The 22,253-nt window shown below is 35.5% G+C and overlaps 1 long non-coding RNA gene across 1 annotated transcript; it reads left to right on the forward strand.

Annotated features, from left to right (window-relative positions):
* Positions 1-15,871: 15,871 nt before the first annotated feature.
* Positions 15,872-18,166, forward strand: LOC150032931 (uncharacterized). Its single transcript, XR_016524773.1, has 3 exons — positions 15,872-16,285; positions 16,503-16,653; positions 17,913-18,166. It is a non-coding gene; the product is annotated as an uncharacterized LOC150032931 (long non-coding RNA).
* The last annotated feature ends 4,087 nt before the right edge of the window (positions 18,167-22,253 follow it).

Consider the following 22,253-nt stretch of genomic DNA (forward strand, 5'->3'; position numbering starts at 1 on the left):
AAACAATATGGCTATAATGTTAATCATAGACGGGCGTGGCAAGCCAAGAGAAAAGCGTTGATTGTTGTGTTTGGTGATTGGGAGAAATCATACTCAAAGCTTCTATATTGGTTGAGTGCTCTTGATCATTACAATCCAGGAACATGATCGAATTGATATTTCCTTCCGTCTGATGTGTCAGGTACGACTATTTTTTGTTGAGTTTTCCGGTCCTTCGGTCCTACAAAAGGGTTCAAATATTGTAGACCATTAATCCAGTTCAATGGAACTCATATCTACGGAAAGTACAAGGGGAAATTATTGACCGCCTTATCTATTGATACAAATGGGCATATATTTCCCTTTAATTTTGCTATTGTTGAAGGTGAAAATTCGTCCAATTGGTCATGGTTTTTGTGTACCTTGAATATTTTTCTGATATTGACTTGGAAAACTGGACCCATTAACATGACGGTGGGTACCACTATGGGTAGATGACAAACAATGCAACTGAATGCATGAATGGTGTTTTCAAAGGTGCTAGAATGTTACTAGTTACTTCTTTGGTTAAGCTAACATTTTATCGCACAATACTGTATTTTGAACGTTGAAGACAAAAGATTAGTGAAGCACTCGACCGTTGGGACATGTATACAGAATATGCCCTGAGAAAACTTAAGAGGTGGGGAAAACGAGCATCTGCACACACAGTGACATCTATTGACAGGAAAACTCAAACTTTTGAAGTACAAACTGGATAAGTATGATTTCTCCCTATAAAGGATAACACACACAAGTTTTGAGCTTGAAAGAAGGAACTTGTTCTTGTAATAAGTGGCAATCATTCAAGATTTCATGCTCTCATGTAATTGCAGTTTGTAATTACATGTGTTTGACGTACATACCTCTTATTGATGAATGCTATAAATTGTTCCATTTCAAGCGATATTATGAAGGTCGCTTCCTCCAATAGAACATCTAGATTATTGGCCAGAATTATCATTTATAGAAGCTCGTCTGATTGCGAATTTACCAAGAGAACAGGGTGGCCAAAAAGTACGCGCATTCATAATGAAATGGATTGGAGAGAGGCAAACAAAAAAGTTCAATGTTCAATTTGCATGTGAGAAGGATATAACAGACATACTTGTCCACAACGTACATTAGGTGCTTCCTCTTCGGGCCATTAAATTTTTTTATATAATTGTATCTTTTATGTACTTGTATTTTTTATGTAATTGTATCTTTTATGTACTTGTATTTTTTATGTAATTGTATCTTTTATATACTTATATTTTTTTTATGTAATCGTAATTTTTATGTAATTGTACTTTTTATTTAATGAATTTATTTTATCTAATTCATTCTTAGGAAATAGTTTTTGTTATGTGATGGATTTTGTTATGTAATATAATTTGAACTTCTTAGGTAATGGAACCTGGTCCTTCTAATCTTATACAACTATATCAACAAAATACGCATCGTTCACAATCGACATGGGATAGTTCTTTTACCGTAGTTTTGGATTGTCGGAGAAGGGAGACGTCTGCACAACATATTAACCCATTTGATCACCTATTATTCCTTATGTTGAACAGGCAGGTTTTCTTGGGGTTGCACAGATCAGATTTATCCAACTTGATTGGCACCTCATTACTGCTTTAGTTGAGGAAACCCACACATTTCACTTGCCTTATAGGGAATGTACAATTACGTTGCAGGATGTTGCCATTTAGTTTGGGTTACAAGTGGATGGAGAACCATTGACAGGTTCATTATAATATGATTGGATGAATGTTTGTGACGAGCTCTTAGGCATTCTACCAGATTATCTGAAAGGCTCAAGATTGAGTATCTCGTGGTTGGCATCCCAGTTTCCAAAATTACTTCTTGATGCCGACAACATCAGTGTACATAGGTATCCACGAGCATACTATGCAACTTATTGGAGGATTTGTGTTCGCTGACAAGTCATACACTCCAGTACATCTCACGTTTCTCTGCGTTACTGTTTAATTTTGAGCATGTTGGTATATACTCGTGGGGTAGTACCTGTCTTGCATGGTTTTATAGAGAACTTTGTCGAACTACCAATGCACAAACGTTAGAAATAGCGAGATTACTAATACTACTACATGTATGGGTTTATGATATATTTTCAATTATAGCACCACAAGTCCAGTTACAGGCCCCAGGTCATAGTCCACTTAGTGTCAGGTATTATTTCATTTATATATTTATTTCGTTATCATTTTATGTAAGAATATAAATTAATTGTATTTTTTATAATTTTAGATGAAATGGTGTATTAGTTGCCTCTTAACAGTTAGCAAATATGTTGCTAGTATACCGATAAATATTTGACAAATTGATGCACAATTAGGTAACAAATGTATATATAAATGAATATTTAAAATATTCTAGGTGTATAATTATCTTCTTTTTTTTTATCAGATTAATTGGACGCCATACACACAAGATATTTGGTCATCATTACCTGATTACTATCGTGATGGTGAAGACATCTGGTTGACCGTTAGCCCTCTTATATGCTTCCATATAGTAGAGTGGCATCATCCAGATCGTGTATTGAGACAGTTTAATCTGCGACAAACGATACCTTCGTTGTGCTATACACTCCCAGCAGTATACCAGATTGATTTGAGAGGTAAGCACGACCAAGACTGACATTGAATTCACGCGGAATATATATCCTACTGGCATGCACGACATGATCATTGTGCACAGGGAGAAATAACAAATAGGCTAGTTGTATCTGATGACTACTTTCCCTGGTCCGATTCAATCACGAGGCGATTTATCATACCTGACGGCGCTTACTATTACTGCATGATAAGAGATTTAAAATCAGACATTTCCCAAATATATGATATGAATATTGTTTAATATTTATTTTTTTCATCGTACAGAATAATTTTATCTAAAATGTACAACAATATTCAGTACAACACAATTTACCAGAGATGCGTTCAATATGTCACTAAACATTGGTCAACATAGAAAGTATTATTCAACAAACAAGACGACTCAATGTTGCTGACACTGATTGAAGACATATTCGTTGTAGACAACAACGACAACAGGGTGAAACTAATTTAGAGGCACACGAAGACCCATGTGGGGTAAGGGCCATGTGGTCGTTTTTAAATTTCATGTAAACTTCTATTTTCAAATTAAAGAACTAATTGTAAATCTTATTTGTTTAATAATGAAGACATTTGTTAGTTAAAAATTAGAAAAAAAAAACACTAAATCAATTTTTAAAAGAAAAAAAGAAAAAGAAATTGTGGACCAGGTCTACGATTATGGTAATCGTGGACCCGATCCACGAGTCCCTCTTCAACTGGTCCACCAACTGGACCGACGTAGTGTTGACTGAATTAAATGCTAATCGTGTTACCCGTACATGATTTTCCTTCATACCAAAACTACCCTCTTTTTATCAATACTTTCTATTCCTATCTATTTTTAAAAATTCTTTCCCATATACTTCATTTTTGTCAATAATTTAAAAATCCACAATATTTTTTAACTTGATCCTTGGTAAAAGTAATTCTGAAATTTAACATTAATTCCACCAAAACTGATACACGTATATCTAAGAATATATTATTTTCGACTTTTTTTTTAAGAAGTAATAATAAAACTAATGCAGAAGAGTTGCCACCCATCTTCCTTCACAGACCCACACAAAGTTAAATAATAAAATTTATTGTAATTATTATTGAAAAGACATCTCATAATAATGATAATTTTAATAACAATAACAATAAATCCTTTAAAACTCTTCTATTTATGAAAACTCCACCATAGACCTTTTTTCAAAGAAAGAATCTCTATTTTTCTCTCGTGATTTTTTTTCCTTTTTTAACTCGAGATTTCTCTTTCAAACTCTCAATCCATCTTTCAACCACTCTTCTTTAACAAGAACTATTTTTCCTTAAAAAGAATAAATTACAGTCAAAGCACTAGTTTATCACTACAAGGAATGTTTTACTCTTTTCTTTTAATCTCCATTTTTTTACCCTCTTTTTTTGAGGTGCATGCTTAAACTTTGTAAAGAAGGAACTAAAAGTATATCTGTGTTGACGGTTAATACAAAAGAGCAATCGTAATTAAACAAAATAAAATGAAATATAGCAAAAACAACGAATATTGATAGATCGAAGGCAAATGCACGTGGAGATAGATAAAAAAACATGTGATATAGATATAATATAAGAACCAATAATAAAGTTTCTAACACTTCACTTATTTTATTTTTTTTAGGAAGACAATAATGAAAAGTGAAGGTTGGAGAGATCGAAGAACACAAATCTCCCACGTTGTTCATGAGGTGGGAATCCTCGGGACAGAACTCTACCAAAATGCCACCTCCGACTCAAATCGGTGTTTTTTGTTTTTTTCAATTCTCCCATTTTCTTTACTACATTGTAATCTGCTTTTTAAAAAAATCTAGGGGTTTTCTGTGTCTGTGAAAATCTGTCATCCCTTCAAAAAACCCAAATCAACCAATTTATAGACCATAAAAAATAGGAAAGAATCAATCAAACCCCATAAGGAAGAAAACAAATTGAAGATCATAAGAATATTATGTGATTATTTTGATATGAATTTCCTTAAAATAAAAAGATTGGCACATTTAATTCTTTATTCTCCCTCTTTCTATATATATAAATATTAAATAATTTATTTCCTTTTGAACATTAAAACATAAAAAAAGAAAGTTTTTAAAAGTTAATTTTTCAAGAAAACCATATTTAACTGTTTGTTTATTTTTTGGCACAAATTCAAAATTAATATAAAATGAATAACAAAAAATAAGTAGGATAAAAATAGGTGGCTACAAAGTGTGTTTGACAACACGAGAAAAAGTATGAGGGTAATCTATACCTTCCTTTTGAGAGTAGTCTTTAGCTATTAGCCCTTCTTTGTATTTTATCTCTCCTTCATCTATCCTCTAATCTTTTTCTTATAGACCGATTTACATGGTATAGTCTTATGTGGTTTAGGTGGTGTGACTAAAATCCAAGTTATATTCCTTTTAAGTGAGCCAATTCCCTCATTCATAGCATTAATCCAATGTCTCTTATTAGGACATGATATAGCTTCCTCATAATTTCTTAGTTCATCTTCTGTTAATTCATCTACTAGATTGAGAGCATAAGATATAAAATTTACGTTTGCGTACCTTGCTAGTAGCCTTACTTCTCTCCTTGTCTATCTTTTGTGAGAGCATAATTTGATAGATTTCAGGTTGAATTTCATTTTGTTCTTCTTTTTATATGATGTTATGTTCTTCATGATCATGAATCTCTTGTGTTGTAGCTTTTTTTTCAGCCTTCAGGGCTTGTTTCTTGTGTAAATCCAGAGAGCTCCACCTTGGACTTAATACTATTTACTTTAGGAACACTTTCTTGATTACAAATTGATTTAGAGATTATATAGAAGTCATGTTCCCTAAAAACAACATCATGACTTACAATGCTTTTGTTAATATTGAAATCCCATAGTTTATAGCCTTTTGTTCCATCTGGGTAGCCTATAAACATACAATTAAAAGCTCTAGGTTTTAGTTTTTCCCGACTTAAGTGAACATAGCCTATGCAACCAAAGGGTTTTAAGTTTGATAAGTTTGGAGAGTGTCCTGTCCAGATTTCCTCGGAGGTTTTGAAGTTTGTTACAGTGCATGGACTTCTATTTATGGTATAGGTTGTAGTGGACACTACATCTACCCAAAAGGATTGATTTAGATGAGCTTGGGATAACATAAATCCAACCCTTTCCATTATAGTTCTATTCATTCTTTAAGCAACTTTGTTGTGTCGAGGAGTATAGGCTATGAACCTATGTCTAGTTATGCCACTTTGAGAACAAAAGTCATTGAACAAATTATTCATAAACTCTAAATCATTATCGGACCTTAAAAATTTAAGTTTCTTTTCAGATTGAGTTTCTATCTTTTTTTTCATTCTTTAAATTTATCAAAAGTTTGATCCTAGATTTTTAAAAAAAATGTCCAAATTTTTCTAGAAAAATCATCTATTATAGAAAGAAAATACCTTGATCCACTCCATGAAGGGTTAAAAGAGGGTCCCCATGTTGGGTTTGATGTCCTAAATCTCGTAGGGTCCTATAGTTTGTAATTGTATTGTACAAACATCTTATTTATTTAATAAAATATATAATGTTTTATTTCATTTTTAGTTGCACTAATCACAAACCAATAAACTAAGATCCAAAGTTATCTTGTAGCTTAAACATGTATGTAGAGACATACGGGTGGATCATGTTTTAAGTGATAACCTAAATGGTCTGTAGTAGATGGATAAGACTAGATACCTTATTCTGGTGACACTACGAGTATGGACTGCTTTGTAGATGTTACAATTGTTGTAAAGTGCTACAAATGATTTGATCCTGGTCATTCATGTGGAGACATGTGAGCAGGGATATTTTATACAAAGGAGTTTGTATAAAATCAGACCACGAAATATTTAGTCTCATTATTTAACGTCGTTCATAATAGAGACTTACAATTCACCAAGATGACCATAGGTAACATGACCTAAATTCCGAGTGAGTTGTGAACTCCTGCCTATGAAGGCGATCCTTTAATTTGTATGGGTGAGAGTGGCCAGAGCGACTCAACAAGCTTACTATTTTGGGGTCTAATTGGGGAGTTGGGAAGAAAGGTACACAAGAAGTAATTCACTCCTTCCCCAACGTCAGGGTAAGTAGATAAATTGCTCCCTTAAGGGCTGATTCCAGTGCTTGAACAATGTGGCACCACACCCTCTCCTGACCCGAGAGGGGTTTGGTCATAGTTGGACTATGATTTATTGTTCATTAGAAGGATTAGTGGTACTTAAAGAGTTAGATGTAATTACAGGGGCAAAACGGTCATTTTGGCTCAATTGTACTTACAAGCAATTTGTGAAGGGTCATCATATTGTTGATTGGTTATATCCAATAAACATATAAATATATTTGTAGTGCAAAGAGTACAGTTGACGGTCTTCAGTGGAGTACCCGAAAGTTAACGGATAGTGAATAATTTAATTAAAGAGTTTAATTAATTATTCACGTACCGTTGGAGCTTCAAGCTATAGGTCTATGAAGTCTCCTTGATAGCTCAATGAGAATAAATGAGAATCGATTTTTGGATTAATTGGATTTATTCAAATTAATTGAGAGAATTAATTATATGTGATATAATTATTTAATTCTAATTACTATAATGTATTTGATACATTATAATATAAACTTTAAAGAGGAAATAAATATTTGAATGTGATTCAAATGAGAATTAATTTTTTGGATTAATTTGATTTATTCAAATTAATTGAGAGAATTAATTATATGTGATATAATTATTTAATTCTAATTACTATAATGTATTTGATACATTATAATATAAACTTTAAAGAGGAAATAAATATTTGAATGTGATTCAAATATTAATTATATGAATTTGATCCATATAATTAAATTTAATATAAATGGGATTTATATTAAAAGTCATTAGTAGGAGCGCATTGTAACTATAGGTTATAGTATATTTGATATAATATATAGTTTAGTATATATATTATATGATAAGGTAGTTATCATATAAATTTATATAATAAATGATTTATTAAATAAATGATTTTTTAATATCATTTTTGGGAGGGAGTTAATTCCCTCCCCCATCTTTCTCTCCACTACGTGATAGTGGGGCAGACTGTTTTTTTTTCCCTTTTCTTTCTCTGATATTTTCTTTCATAGAGAACATAGAAAGTTACAGAGATATGACATTCCTATCATCCTTATCCTCTTCTTTTATCTCTCTAATTCCCTCACCAAAATAGCCAGAGACCACAAACTCTTGGGTTCTCATCACAGAGAATATAAAGAAAATTTCGTGGTAATGTTCATCGATTTGAGGGATTCAATTGAAGAATCGTTCTTCAAACTTATGGGTTATGAACCCTAATTTTAATTTCTGTATTTCGTTTTAAGCATGCTATAAATTTCTAAATTAAATGCATAATTTTTTTGTTCATCTAAAAAAATTATGTGTTCTATGAAATTGGAAAATTGAGACGGTCTTGTGTTCCACTCAAGGACTTTTCAAAGGGTTTCTTCAATTGGTATCAGAGCTTTTAGGTTTGATCCCAATTTTCCTTTATTTTCCAGAATGGTTTTTACAGTGTTGGTGGGTAAATCATTCTGTTTATTCATATGATGAATTCTGTGTTGAATGGTTTGCGTTAATGGATGTTTCGGGATTGGGCTGTATAAATTTATCGCTTTTTTTTTTTTACAAATTTGTTTTGTAAGGGCCCATTTTTTTAGACATTAATTTTCGATCAAGTCTATAATATTTGTTGTTGAGTCGTTCGTGAAGTTTTCGACCAAATTTTGGAGAATTTGAGGCGAAAATCGAAAGAGTTTCGAAGGAGTTCGAAACTGTACAGTGTGCGATTGTACAATAGCATTGCGACGTTGCGATGCGGCAGACGAAGGATTTATTCGTAGTGTCACGATGCTACGAGGCAGATTTCACGTGGTTCAACTCAGGTTCGCGCGTGGTTCGTGGTCTACTGGTCTGGTTTAGTTTATAGGTTCTCCAGTTCGAGCTATTTGGTTTCATCTGGACCAGTTCCTAGTTTGGTTCGAACTGTTCAAGGCCTGGTTCACCAGTTTCGAATCAAATAGACATTTATCTTGTAATTGTTAGTTTTTTTTCTAATAGGTGTCCAATCCCGGTCTATTAATTTTTTTTATATTATGCATGTGATGTATGATTTAATTTTATTATTATATGCCAAAACGTATGCCATATAGTATAAAATCCCACCATAAATTATGCTTTTAATTTCATGCATCATATTATAAATGTTATAATTTTAGATGCATGATTTAATTTTATAGCATGCTCATGCATCATATTATATAATTATTATAATATATGCATGTATTCATTAATAGCATATCCATGCATTATTTATATTATAATTGTTATAATATATAGTTCAATGTATGTATGGATGTATGCTATAGTATGTTTCATTACCTAATTATATAAATGTTATATTTATTAGTAATGAAATGAAATTGCATGAAACATGACACTACCTTAGTTAATTTATGAATGTTATAATTTAAATATGTCAAAGCATGCATTTTATGTTTTAATTTGTTTCATTTATTTATAATAGTTATAACTAAATGAAATTATAAATTAAAATTGATAATTCATAATTGCATGCAAACCTTAAGTTAAAACCATCTTTTAAAATTATTTTAAAACATGATTTGGATAGACGTAAGATTACTTTTCTCACGAGATTAAAAATTTAAGTTTAATATTTTAATCAGTTTAATAGGATTAAATTAGTTCTTAATTAAAAGATTAACATTATAACAAATGTATCTATAAGGGACCTTTTATCTAAGACTAGTTCTGTCTAGGCTGAGTTATTTAAGTTGACGGAAACGTAACACCCCTACCTGAGAACTTACTTGGAAAGGTGAATTAGATAGATTTTTTATAAGCATGCAATGTTTGATTAAAATTTGTTAAAGTGTTTAATAGACCTTCATCAAAATTGTTTAACTATTCAAAGGCAATCAGTTTTTTCTAAGTTAATTAACCCTAGATAAAACACTCGGTGGGAGGAAAATTGGGTATATAATACTTCATTTTTCCTATTTACGTTTCTCCCTAAAAGTTCACACCGTGAGATCTATACTCGGCCTCAAGGCATCTTGAGTATCTCCCTACAGATGGCATTTATATAGATCAATATCAAGGTGAATGGAGAGAGTGTTTATAGTAAGTGGGAGCGGGACGTGTGATAACACATCCCTCAGTCTCTCTCATTAATTTGAAGTAAAGTTTCATGCATGGCCTCATGAAACCTTGATTGTCCCTCTACGGATGGCATTGTTGCATGACGCTTTATTCAAACTCCAACAATGGATAGGATTACTTTAATTTCATGTCCCAGTCAGTTTTTTCCTACGGTTGGCTCATTGGGGCGGAACTCTAAAACCTAAAATGAGGGGTTACACTTACAAGAATTGTTAAGCGAGTCTAATAATTTTTAGACCGAACAATGATAACTATGGTTACAATAATAATGAGTTGTTCTGTCTATTAGTTGAGATAGTCTCATTTCAGTGAAGGGGCATCTAATCACCCTACAATGGCTTTCGTCCTGCCTCACTGAAAAATCATTGCAAAATAGATATCACTTAGGGTATATTAGACTATTTTGCTAAAATTGATTGGTTTGTCTTATTAGTTTAATGCAAATAGATTAATATAAATAATTTGTATGGTTTCAGTAAACTCATTCAAAATGACTTTCGCAACTCTAAATTTACTCGCTCTTACAAATTAACGGGCGAAAATTATACATCTTGGAAAAATATGATCAATACAATCCTAATCATCGATGACCTTCATTTTGTCCTAATAGAGGACTGTCCTCCCATTCCAACTCTAAATGCTGCTTGAAATGTCCGAGAAGCATACGAGCGTTGGACATGGGCAAACAGGAAGGCCTAAGCGTACATCTTGGCAAGTCTTTCCGAAGTCTGGGCCAAGAAGCATAAGCCTATACTCACGACACGTGATGTTATGGAGTCGCTGAGGGAAATGTTCAAACAACCATCTGCACAGCTTAGGCACGACGCTCTCAAATACATCTTCAATGCTCGTATGTAAGAAGGGACATCTATTCTAGAACATGTTCTCAACATGATGGTCCACTTCAACATGGCAGAGATGAATGAGTCCGTCATCGATGAAGCTAGTCAGGTTAGCTTCATTATGGAATCTTTACCTGAAAATTTCCTACAGTTTCGTAACAATGTTGTTATGAATATGATTGACTACAACCTGACCACCTTGCTTAACGAGCTACAGACCTTCCAATTCTTGATGAAAACCAAAGAACAGAAGGGTGAAGCAAATATTGCTTCATCCTCTAAGAAGTTCCACAAAGGTTCAACCTCTGGGACAAAGTCTGTGCCTTTTTCTTCCGGCACCAAAAAATGGAAGAAGAATGAAGGTGGAAAGGGGAAAGCTAACCCACTAGCTGCTACTCAAAAGGGCAAGAAAGCCAAGGTTGCAAAAGGAATCTATTTCTATTACAACCAAGAGGAAAATTGGAAGAGAAACTGTCCCAAATACTTGGCAGAAAAGAAGAAGACCAAGCAAGGTAAATATGATTTGTTTGTTTTAGAAACCTGATTAGTGGAGAATGGTGATTAAGCCTGGATAATTGTTTCGGATGCCCTTAACCACTTTTTTTCTTCATTTCAAGGAATTAATTCCTGGCGGCAACTGAAAACTGGGGAAATGACGGTGCGAGTTGGAACTGGGCACATTGTCTCAGCTATGGTAGTGGGAGGTCTCTAGTTAACTTTATATAATAAATATATTTTGCTAGAAAATGTGTATGTAGTTCATGGTTTAAAGAAGAACTTAATTTCTATAAAGTGTTTATTAGAACAAAGTTATTGTATAAATTTCTCTGTAAATAAAGTGTTTATTTCAAAAAATGTTGTCAATATTTGTTCTGTTGAATTGAAATACAATCTTTATGTGCTAAGACCATTAGCAATTAAAGTCCTCTATAATACTGAAATGTTTAAAAATATGGTAACTCAAAATAAAAGACTTAGAATCTTTTTTTAAAGAAAATGTCCAACTTTGGCATATGAGATTAAGACACATCAATCTCAAGAGGATTGAGAGGTTGGTGAAGAATGGACTTCTAACCGAGTTAGAAGAAAATGCTTTACCTGTGTGTGAGTCATGCCTTGAAGGCAAAATGACTAAAAGACCTTTTACTGAATCAGATCACAGGGCCAAAGAACCCTTAGAACTAGTACATTTTGACATTTGTGGTCCGATGAATGTAAAAGCAAGAGGAGAGTTTGAATATTTCATCACCTTTGCTGATGATTATTCAATATATGGGTATGTTTATTTAATGCAACTGATAACTTGTAGAAATACAAGCTATTGCAGCCTTTTATTTAGAATTATTAGGGTTGATGAGTAGAATATATGTTAATATTGCTAAAGATTCATGTGGAATAATGAGCTTGCATCGATCAGCATTGAAAATCTCCGCTAACCCTATATCATGCATTATTTTGCGTCAAAATGTTTATTTTGTAGTTGTCGCAGGAATTGATCACATGTATTGATCCCAAACCATCACAGGCATTGATCTTAATGAAGATAAGTCCATTGCATGAAATTCCGCAACTACAGAGTGATAACCGTGATAGAAGATTGATCACAAAGTGGGTGGAATGCGTTGATACTTCAGAAGAAACAATCATGAATGCATACCTTGGGAGTATCAAAGAGATAAGATCATGATGACATTTCATCTACCGTGTCAGTAATGGTACTGATTCAGAGCGGGATTATCAAAGCTGTCGGCGTTTGAGCTCTATAAATATAGCCCTTAAGCTCAAATTTAAAGCATCTGGGACTCTGCCTTGGGAAAATTCTTACGATCACAGACGAGAGCATGAGCAGAGATTCTTTTAAAGTTCTTGACTCTGCCTTGGGAAAATTCTTGTGATCACAGATGAGAGCATGAGCAAAGATTCTTTGAGAGTTCTTCATTTCCACAACTTCCTCTGATTGATGGTCGGAGCTTCGTCGGAGATAGAGCTCAAGAGAGACTACTCCACCACCCATCCATTGCACTACCAGCAGCCTTGACACACATCTAATGGAAGCAAGAGATTGCCTACATCTAGCCTTCCACCTCTCTTCTCTCCTCTGTGTTGTATTACATTTTAGCTTAAGACATTAATACATTTTGTAACCAATGTATTTCTTTAATTCCTTTAACATCATTTTCATCATCTTCTTCTACTTTATCATCTTTTTCTTCCACTATAATGAGTTAAGTGTAGATTTCAAGAGTTATTGCATACTCAATCATGTGGCATAAAGATATGACGTATGTAGAAAACCATCGAGAGGTGTATGTTTCACGAGTATAGTGAGTCCATCCTATTTGCTTAGTGCGAGGCTATCATAATTCTTATCTATGAGCGAAGGAACTATAACCAACTGTCCGAGAGGGTAAGTAGTGGAACTGACTAAGCAAAGTAAGCATGTTCCTCGAGATAGGAATAACCTTATTCTCAATGCAACCATGCGTTATAGAGATATAAAGCATGCGGCTGACCACCTCTCAAACTCTACTTCTCCATGTTATGCGTTAGTATGGACTTGGTGGTATTCCCCCCTCCCCCCTTTCTCCCCCCAAAATCTACTTCTCCATGCATCTTATTTCACGTTAATAGTTACCACAACTCTATCGATTCTCATAGTCAATCTTCAATTGTTTAGTCTGTTTAGCTAGGAGTAGGAGTAATGCATAGTTCATCAATATATTTAATTTTATTTTTATTCTCCGACTCAAACGCATTATTTTACAATCATCTTTTAGTTGCAAGTCCCTATGTTCAACCTCATATCAACACGAGAAACTTGCGATCTTGTTATACTTGGTGAGTGAGCAAGAAAACTTGTGACAGAGACGCATGATCATCGCATACACGATTAACGTATTCTGCATCTTCGTTAGACCAACGCATGATCATCACATGACCATCAACGCATAACAATTAACGCAAACAATATATTTTCCCCATTAGCAACATAAGTCTGAATCATTTGAAAAGTTCAAAGAATTCAAGGTTGAAGTTGAAAATGCATTAAGTAGAACAATTAAGACATTTTGATCCGATCGAGGTAGAGAGTTTTTAGATCTAACATTCCAGAACTATTTGATAGAGCATGGTGTAGTATCCCAACTTTCAGCACCTGGTACACCTCAACAGAATGGGTATCAAAAAGCAAAAATCAAACCTTATTGGATATGGTTCGGTCTATGATGAGTTACTCTTCCTTACCTGATTCGTTTTGAGGTTTTGCAGTACAGACTGCAACGTATATTTTGAAATGTGTTCCATCCAAAAGTGTTATGAGAATAGCTTTGGAGTTATGGAATGGTCGTAAAGCTAGTTTACGTCATTTCAGAATCTAAGGTTGCCCAGCACTTGTGCTTGAGGCAAATTCCAAGAAACTGGAACCTCGTTCAAAACTGTGCCTATTTATAGGCTATCCCAAAGGAACGAGAGGCGGTTACTTCTTCAATCCTAAGGAAAATAAAGTTTTTGTATCAATAAACGGCACTTTTTTAGAAGAAGACCACATAAGGGAGCACAAGCCCCGTAGTAAGGTTATGTTAAATGAACTTTCCAAAGAATCTACTGAACTTTCAACAAGAGTTGTTGAAAAACTCAACTCCTAAATGAGAGTTGTTGAAGTTGGATCATCTAGTAGATCAAATCCATCTCAAGTGTTGAGGGAACCTTGACGCAATGGGAGAGTTGCAAATCCACATGTTCATGAACAGAAATCTTAGCTATGGTGGCTGATAGAGATGTTGAGGATTCATTGTCTTACAAGAAGACAATATAAGATGTTGACAAAGATGAGTGGATCAAAGCTATGGATCTCGAAATAAAGTCAATATACTTCATTTCGGTTTGGGATCTTATAGATCTACCTGATAGGGTTAAACCTATAGGTTACAAATGGATCTACAAGCGAAAACGTGGTGCTTAATGCAAACCTTCAAGGCTAGACTAGTGGCAAAGAGTTATACCTAAGTTGAGGGAGTCGACTATAAGGAGACTTTCTCACTTGTTGCTATGCTGAAGTCTATCCGGATCCTCCTGTCTATTGCCTCATATTATGACTATAAGATTAAGGTAAATAGATGTCAAGACTGCCTTTCTGAATGGCAATCTTGAGAAGACCATTTATATGGAGCAGCTTAAGGGATTCATAACCCACGGTTAAGAGCAAAAGGTTTGCAAGCTTAATCGGTCCATTTATGAATTGAAGCAAGCTTATCGATCTTGGAATATAAGGTTTGATACTGTAATCAAATATTATGGCTTTGATCAGAATGTTGATGAGCTTTGTGTATACAAGAAGATCATCAACAGTTTAGTAGCTTTCCTAGTTAGTATGTAGACGATATCCTACTCATTGGAAATGATGTAGGTCTACCGATTGAAGTTAAGAACTGGCTAGCGACCCAATTTCAAATGAAAGATTTGGGAGAGACTTAGTTTGTTCTAGGAATTCAGATATTTAGAGATCAAAAGAACAAAACGCTAGCTCTGTCTCAAGCATCGTACATTGAAAAAATGCTTGTCAAGTATTCGATGCAAAACTCCAGGAGAGGTTTACTACCTTTCAGGCATGAAGTTATATTATCTAAGGAACAGTGTCTTAAGACAACTCAAGAGGTTGAGAAAATGAGACGGATCCCCTATGCATGGGTTGTTGACTGCCTAATGTATGTGATGTTGTATACTAGACCTGACATCTACTATGCGATAGGGATAGTCAATAGATATTGGTCTAATCCAGGATTTGATCACTGGACTGCAATTAAGAATATCCTCAAGTATCTAAAGACAACAAGGGAACATGTGTAACATTCCAAGTTTTTCGTAACTTAATTCAACACACTCTTTATATTAATTAAGGACATTTTTGTCCGTTTGAAATTTAATTGCTTAAAGAAAAATTTTGGATTTTTTTAATGTAGCATTAATGTAATTTTTAAGTTAATGTTAAAAAGAAAAAAAAAAAAGAAACAATTTTAGAAATATATGTATGTATGTATAGTTATTTGGGTTTTAAAGAATAAAATGAAATGAAATGAAATATTTTATTTTATTTTATTCTATTTTTATTTATTTATTTATTATTATTATTTTAAATTAACCTTCCCACCCTCCTTTTCGTTTCACCCACGTGACCGCTCATTCCTACTGAAACCCATGCCGCCCTTCGCACCCTGTTCCTCCTGCCGTACAGCCCAGTCGGACACTGCCCCTCTCGTCGTTGATCCAGAAGGCTGCCCGTCCCGACAGCCCTCGCTAGTCAAAGCTCGTTCCCCAGCCGAACCGCTTCATCGCCCAACTCCCTCGCGCCGCCCAATCGTTCGCCTCCAGCTGAGCCTTCACGCCGCACGCCGCAGTCCCTTCAGCTAAGTCCTTGCCAGTAGATCGTGTCGTCCCTCTCCTGTGCGTTTGCGAGCTGCTGCCAGTCGTCTGGCCGCTTCGTTCGTGGGTCGGCGCGCCGTTCGCAAGTTTCCAGCCTTTCGTCCGCCCAAATCTAAAGCCCAGCCATTCGCGAGTCCATCTGAACCGTCCAAAGCCACCACACGTTAGCTTCTTCTTCACGTCCTTCATTCAGTCACTGTTCAAGTGTCGTTTACTTTTGCCATCATTGGATCTATCGATTTGGATAAGATTTCTGCAGTTTGGGTTGTTTACGGTTGATTTTTTTGAATGTCCATTTACTTTTGACATCGATCGGTTCATGTCCATTGTGTTTCAGCTTTGGATTAAAGTTTTTTTTTATGCATTGAGGTGTCGATCAGTGAAGTTGGAGTTTGTTTCATCGAGTTTTGTGAATTTCGTATCTCAAGCTCAAGTGTAGTTCGGCTTGAGCAAACACTTCAGGATTCGATTCAAGATTCGTATTAGGCAAGGAAGAAGATAAATTTGTTCAGATTGAGCCCAAATTCTAAGGTAAGTAATCTTACTATTAGAATCGCTTTTGTGCCAGGCGATAAACTGTAGATTTAATACTAATGACCCTACAATTGTTTACAAGGATAATTTTAATTGTTCGGAGATTGAATGGACTGTTTAGAAAAGACATATGAGCATGTGATGATATGTTTGAAGCATGTTAATGTATGAGTATGATTTAGAATTTTATGAGGCATATTAAAAGGACGGGTGAGCATGACCCTAAATTATGAGTTAAGCGACATTACTACTAGAATGTCTTAAAGCTAGACAAATGTTCAAGCATTTGTTGATGTGTATAGTTATGTGGTTTATTATGAAAATGTGTAAGTCATATGATGTATTATGAAATTTCGAATGTTTGATTGTTTACATGATTTAGTGCATGAAAGTGATGTACTAGAGTTGATCCATTAAAACTAGATTTAACACGTTCGTTGAGGTTGATTAACGTGACCTTGATGAGGAGATTTTAGAGAACTCATGATTATGTGAATGTTATATGTAATATGAAGTTAGATGCAACCTCTTTTCCTTTCCAGATTATTTGATTGCATGAAAGTGATGTATGTCCGAGGGCACTAGTACATGAAAGAGATGTACTAGGGCTGATGTATATGAAAGTGATACATGCCTAGAGAGTACTGGGGTGTACAGAAGAGGTGCATGCTTAGTGGGTTATGTGTATGCGAAAGAGGTGTATACATAACCATGTGTACAAAAGAGATATGCATCCCTATATTCATAGAGAGGATCTTGGGTGTATGAAAAAGGTACACACTCAGTGGATTATGTGTATACGAAAGAGGTATATACATAATCATGTGCACGAAAGAGGTACACACTCAGTGGGTTATGTGTATATGAAAGAGGTATTTACATAACCATGTGTACGAAAGAGGTACATACTCAGTAGGTTATGTGTATACGAAAGAGGTGTATACATAACCATGTGTATGTAAGAGGTACACATTCAATGGGTTATGTGTATATGAAAGAGGTGTATGCATAAATATGTGTACGAAAGAGGTACATGTCCCTACATTCATAGAGAGGACCTGGGATGTACGTAAGAGGTGCATTCTAGGGGAAGGGAAAAAGAGTAAGCCATGTAAGAGAAATCTTTAGGGCCCACTAATAGAGAGTTTCAATTCATGTTGCATTTATTGGACATAAATGCTTAACCTGACTCCGATAGTAGGGTTACTTACTGAATATTTTGTTATACTCACTCTTCCTTATGTTTTTTTTTCCAGGTAAGGGTAAGAGCATGTTTGCGAATGACAAGTGGAATCCGTGATTGAGCCACTGGGACCAGATATATGCTTCCGCTCATGTTTTTAGGATTCGATGTTTAAAGTTTCTAGTTTTGATGTTTGGACTTGAAATTTTGGAATCTGTATTTTCAAACTTTTCATGAGGATTTTCTAGTTTGTCTTATGGTTTTCAGGGTATCTTGTTACTTGAATTTCAGTTATTTAGTTTTAATGGAATTATTGGTTTTATGTTATTTATTTGTTTTACTAAATTATGAAAAGATGTCAATTTAAATTCCATGCATACATGTCCATATTAATGACCCATGTTAAAGATCTCGAAAAGTCAAGTTGTTACAGTTGGTATCAGAGCCCATGTGTTTGGGTTCTGAAGACTGACTTCCTGCGTAAGTCTAGATATTCCTTGTCATCGCCAGGTATGTCTTACTAGTAAGGATTTTCAGTATGTAATGCATGAGATTAGTTAATATAATGCCTTAGTAAACATGTTTTCTTGATAAGGGAACCAATAAAGCCGATCTGTGGGTTCCTAGTAAGACATGGCACCTAAGTTCAACGCAAAGAGGACAGTTAAAGGAGGGGTTCAAGATTCCCAAGTATAGCACCCATGGGTCCGGGACTCTTCCCCGCAGGGGTTGCAAAGAGAGAGAGAGCTGATGGAAGTCAGAACGCCCCGATAGCTCCAAACCCACATGTGGCTTAAGTTGACGAGAAGGCGATGGAATCAAGGATTGGGGAAGCTGTTATATCATCCCTGATGGAGAGGATACAAGAATTGATCCGCATCACAATGGCAGAAGACAACTCAAAATCAGACTCAGTAGGAACCGATACCACCGACATAGGTGCAACTGACCCAACCACAGAATCAGAACATGCAGAACTTGTCCCTTAAAGCTAAATACTTAAGGGATTTCAGGAAGTTTGACCCTCACCCCTTTGATGGATCATTGAAGGATCCCACGAAAGCAGAGATATGGTTGTCCTCGATCGAGATGATTTTCTGTTTTATGAGGTGTCTGAAAGAGCACAAACTCCCGTGTGCAATTTTTATGCTGACTGGCAATGCATAAATTTGGTGGCGTTCAGCGGAGAAAATGATTGATACTAGAGGGGGACTTGCAACCTGGGAGCAGTTTAAGGAGTGTTTTTACGAAAAATATTTTTCAGTCAACACCATATACAACAAGCAGGCAGAGTTCTTGAATTTGAAACAGAGAGTTATGTCAGTAGAGGAATATGAGCAGGAATTTGATAAATTGTCCCATTTTTCCCTTGAGCTGGTAGCCACCAAGGCAACGAGGACAGAAAGCTTCGTTCAAGGCTTGAGAAGCGGATTACGAGGTATGGTTCATGCTTTTGACCTTAAAACCTATGCTGCGGTACTGCGGACCACCGTGAGGATTGATATTGACTCCTAGGAGGGAGAAGAGTACAACAAGTTGTTCGGAATTAGGGCCTCTACGGGGCAGAAAAGAAAAGCAGACCAGAAGACTTCTGAGTCTCAGCAAAGGAAACCTGTAACTATTAAAGAGGAAAATTCAATCTGTAACTCATGCGGAAAGTGTCACTAGGGTCGTTGCTTAGCTGAAGCAGGGGTGTGTTATCGTTGCGAACAAGAAGGGCATATGGCATATGGGTGCCCTTGTAGGAGCACTACAAATGGTAGGGACCAACCTTTGGGTCAAGACCAGGTGGGTTCAAGCAAACAACAACAATGGAATAGGAACAATGCCATAACTTGACATGAGACAGAGAGGTCAGACGCTATGGTGAAAGGTACATTTCTCATTTTAGGTCCTAACACCCTAGGGTTGTCTGAGTCTATGTTTTCTTGCATTCTCTTGCACCTTCAGTTTTAAAGGATGTTAAGATAGTATGAAAGACCATGTTTGCTCCATTTTTCCTATACAAAGTTATTGTTTTGGCACGTGAAAAGAAGAGGGCATGTTAGATTTGTTGGCGTAATGAAGCATAGTTGTAACCTTGGTAGTTTTGAATATGTAAAGTTTAAAGTTATTTAGTCATAGATTGGGTGGTTGAGAACCACATTAGTTCAGACTGTTTCTATAAGGAGAGTAGCTTAACTCTTTTGTGAAGACAAGTTCTACATGAGAAAGGTCAAAACTAAAGCTGGCCAAAATAGTAATAGATATAAGTACAATAGAGAGTGTAAACCAAGACATAAAGAGCTTATTTGTCAACATGATTAATAGCGGATGCACTGAGGGTACATGGTGGTGAGTGCCAGTAGCTACGATTATGCTAAATCCTTTAACCTATGTTTTCGAATTAGTGTTTATTTTGGAGTTGGAAGTGTTATTAATATAGGAAAAGTATAGATCTTCACATACCGTGATTTGAAATACTGGTATACATGGTATAATGAATCAGTTTGAAATCTAAAGGATGAGATGATGGCCCAATACCCGGAGTTTTTTCAAGAATGAACTTTCGAGGACGAAAAATCTTTAAGGAGGGGAGAATGTAACATTTCGAGTTTTTTGTAACTTAACTCAACACATTCTTTGTATTAATTAAGGATATTTTTGTTAGTTTGAAATTTAGTTTAAAGGAAAATTTTGGATTTTTTTAATTTCGCATTAATGTAATTTTTAAGTTAATGTTAAAAAAAAAAAAAAACAAAAGAAAGAATTTTAGAAATATATACATATATGTATGTATAGTTATTTGGGTTTTAAAGAATAAAATAAAATAAAATAAAATATTTTATTCTATTTTTATTGATTTTATTATTATTTTTTTAAATTAACCTTCTCCCCCTCATTTTCGTTTCACCCACGTGACCGCCCCCTCCTACCAAAACCCACGCCGCCCTTCGCACCCTGTTCCTTCTGCCGCACAGCCCAGTCGGACGCTGCCACTCTCACCGTCGATACAGCCAGCTGCCCGTCCCAGCAGCCCTCGCCAGTCGCACCTCGTTCCCTAGCCTCACTGCCTCACCGCCCAACTCCCTCGCGCCGCCCAATCGTTCGCCTCCAGCTGAGCCTTCACGCCGCGTGCCACCGTCCCTTCAGCCAAGTCCTCGCCAGCAGATCACGTCGTCCCACACCTGCGCGTCTGCGAGCCACCGCCAGTCGTCTGCCTCTTCGTTCATGGGTCTCCGCGCCGTTCGCAAGTTTCCAGCCGCTCGTCCACCCAGATCTGAAGTCCAGCCGTTCGACGCCATCCAAAGCCACCACGTCAGTTTCTTCTTCATATCTTCCATTCAGTCACTGCTCAAGCATCATCCACTTTTGTCATCGCTGAATCTATCGATTGGGTAAGATTTCTGCAGTTTGGATTGTTTACGGTTGATTTTTTTAATGTTCATTTAATTTTAACATCAATCGGTTCATGCCCATTGTGTTTCAGATTTGGATTAAAGTTTTTTTCTTTATGCATTGAGGTGTCGATTGGTGAAGTTAGAGTTTGTTTCATCGAGTTGTATGAATTTCATGTCTGAAGCTCAACTGTAGTTTGGCTTGAACAAACACTCTGGGATTCAATTCAAGATTCGTATTAGACAAGGAAGAAGATAAATTTGTTCATATTGAGTCCAAATTCTTTGATAAGTAATCTTACTACTGGAATCGCATAACCATGTGTACGTAAGAGATACACATTCAGTGGGTTATATATATAAGAAAGAGGTGCATGCATAACCATGTGTAGAAAGAGGTACATGTCCTTACATTCATAGAGAAGACTTGGGGTGTACGTAAGAGAGGTACTTTAGGGGAAGGGAAAAAGAGTAAGTCATGTAAGAGAAATCTTTAGGGCCCACTAGTAGAGGGTTTCAGTTCATGTTGTATTTATTGGACATAAATGCTTAGCCTGACCCCGATAGTGGGGTTACTTACTGAGTATTCTTTTATACTCACTTTTTCTTATGTTTTTTTTTTTTCAGGTAAGGGTAAGAGCATGCCGGTGAATGACAAGCGGAATCCGTGATCGAGCCACTGGGATCAGACATATGTTTTTAGGATTTGATGTCTTAAAGTTTCTAGTTTTGGTGTTGGAATTGAAATTTTGGTATTTGTATTCTCAAACTTTTCATGAGGATTTTCTAGTTTGTCTTATGGTTTTTAGGGTACCCTGCTACTTGAATTTCAAGTATTTTGTTCTAATTATTGGTTTTTGGTTTTATTATTTATTTATTTTTTACTAAGTTATGAAAAGATGTCAATTTAAATTCCATGCATGCATGTCCATAGTAACGACCCATGTTAGAGATTTCGAAAATTCCGGTCGTTACAACATGCTCGTGTATGATTCTAAAGATCTGATCCTTACCGGATACATGGACTCTAATTTCCA

Source organism: Benincasa hispida, chromosome 11 (genome assembly GCF_027475165.1).
Source record: "Benincasa hispida cultivar pf3 chromosome 11, pf3_genome.v1.1, whole genome shotgun sequence".
Taxonomy (NCBI): Eukaryota; Viridiplantae; Streptophyta; class Magnoliopsida; order Cucurbitales; family Cucurbitaceae; genus Benincasa; species Benincasa hispida.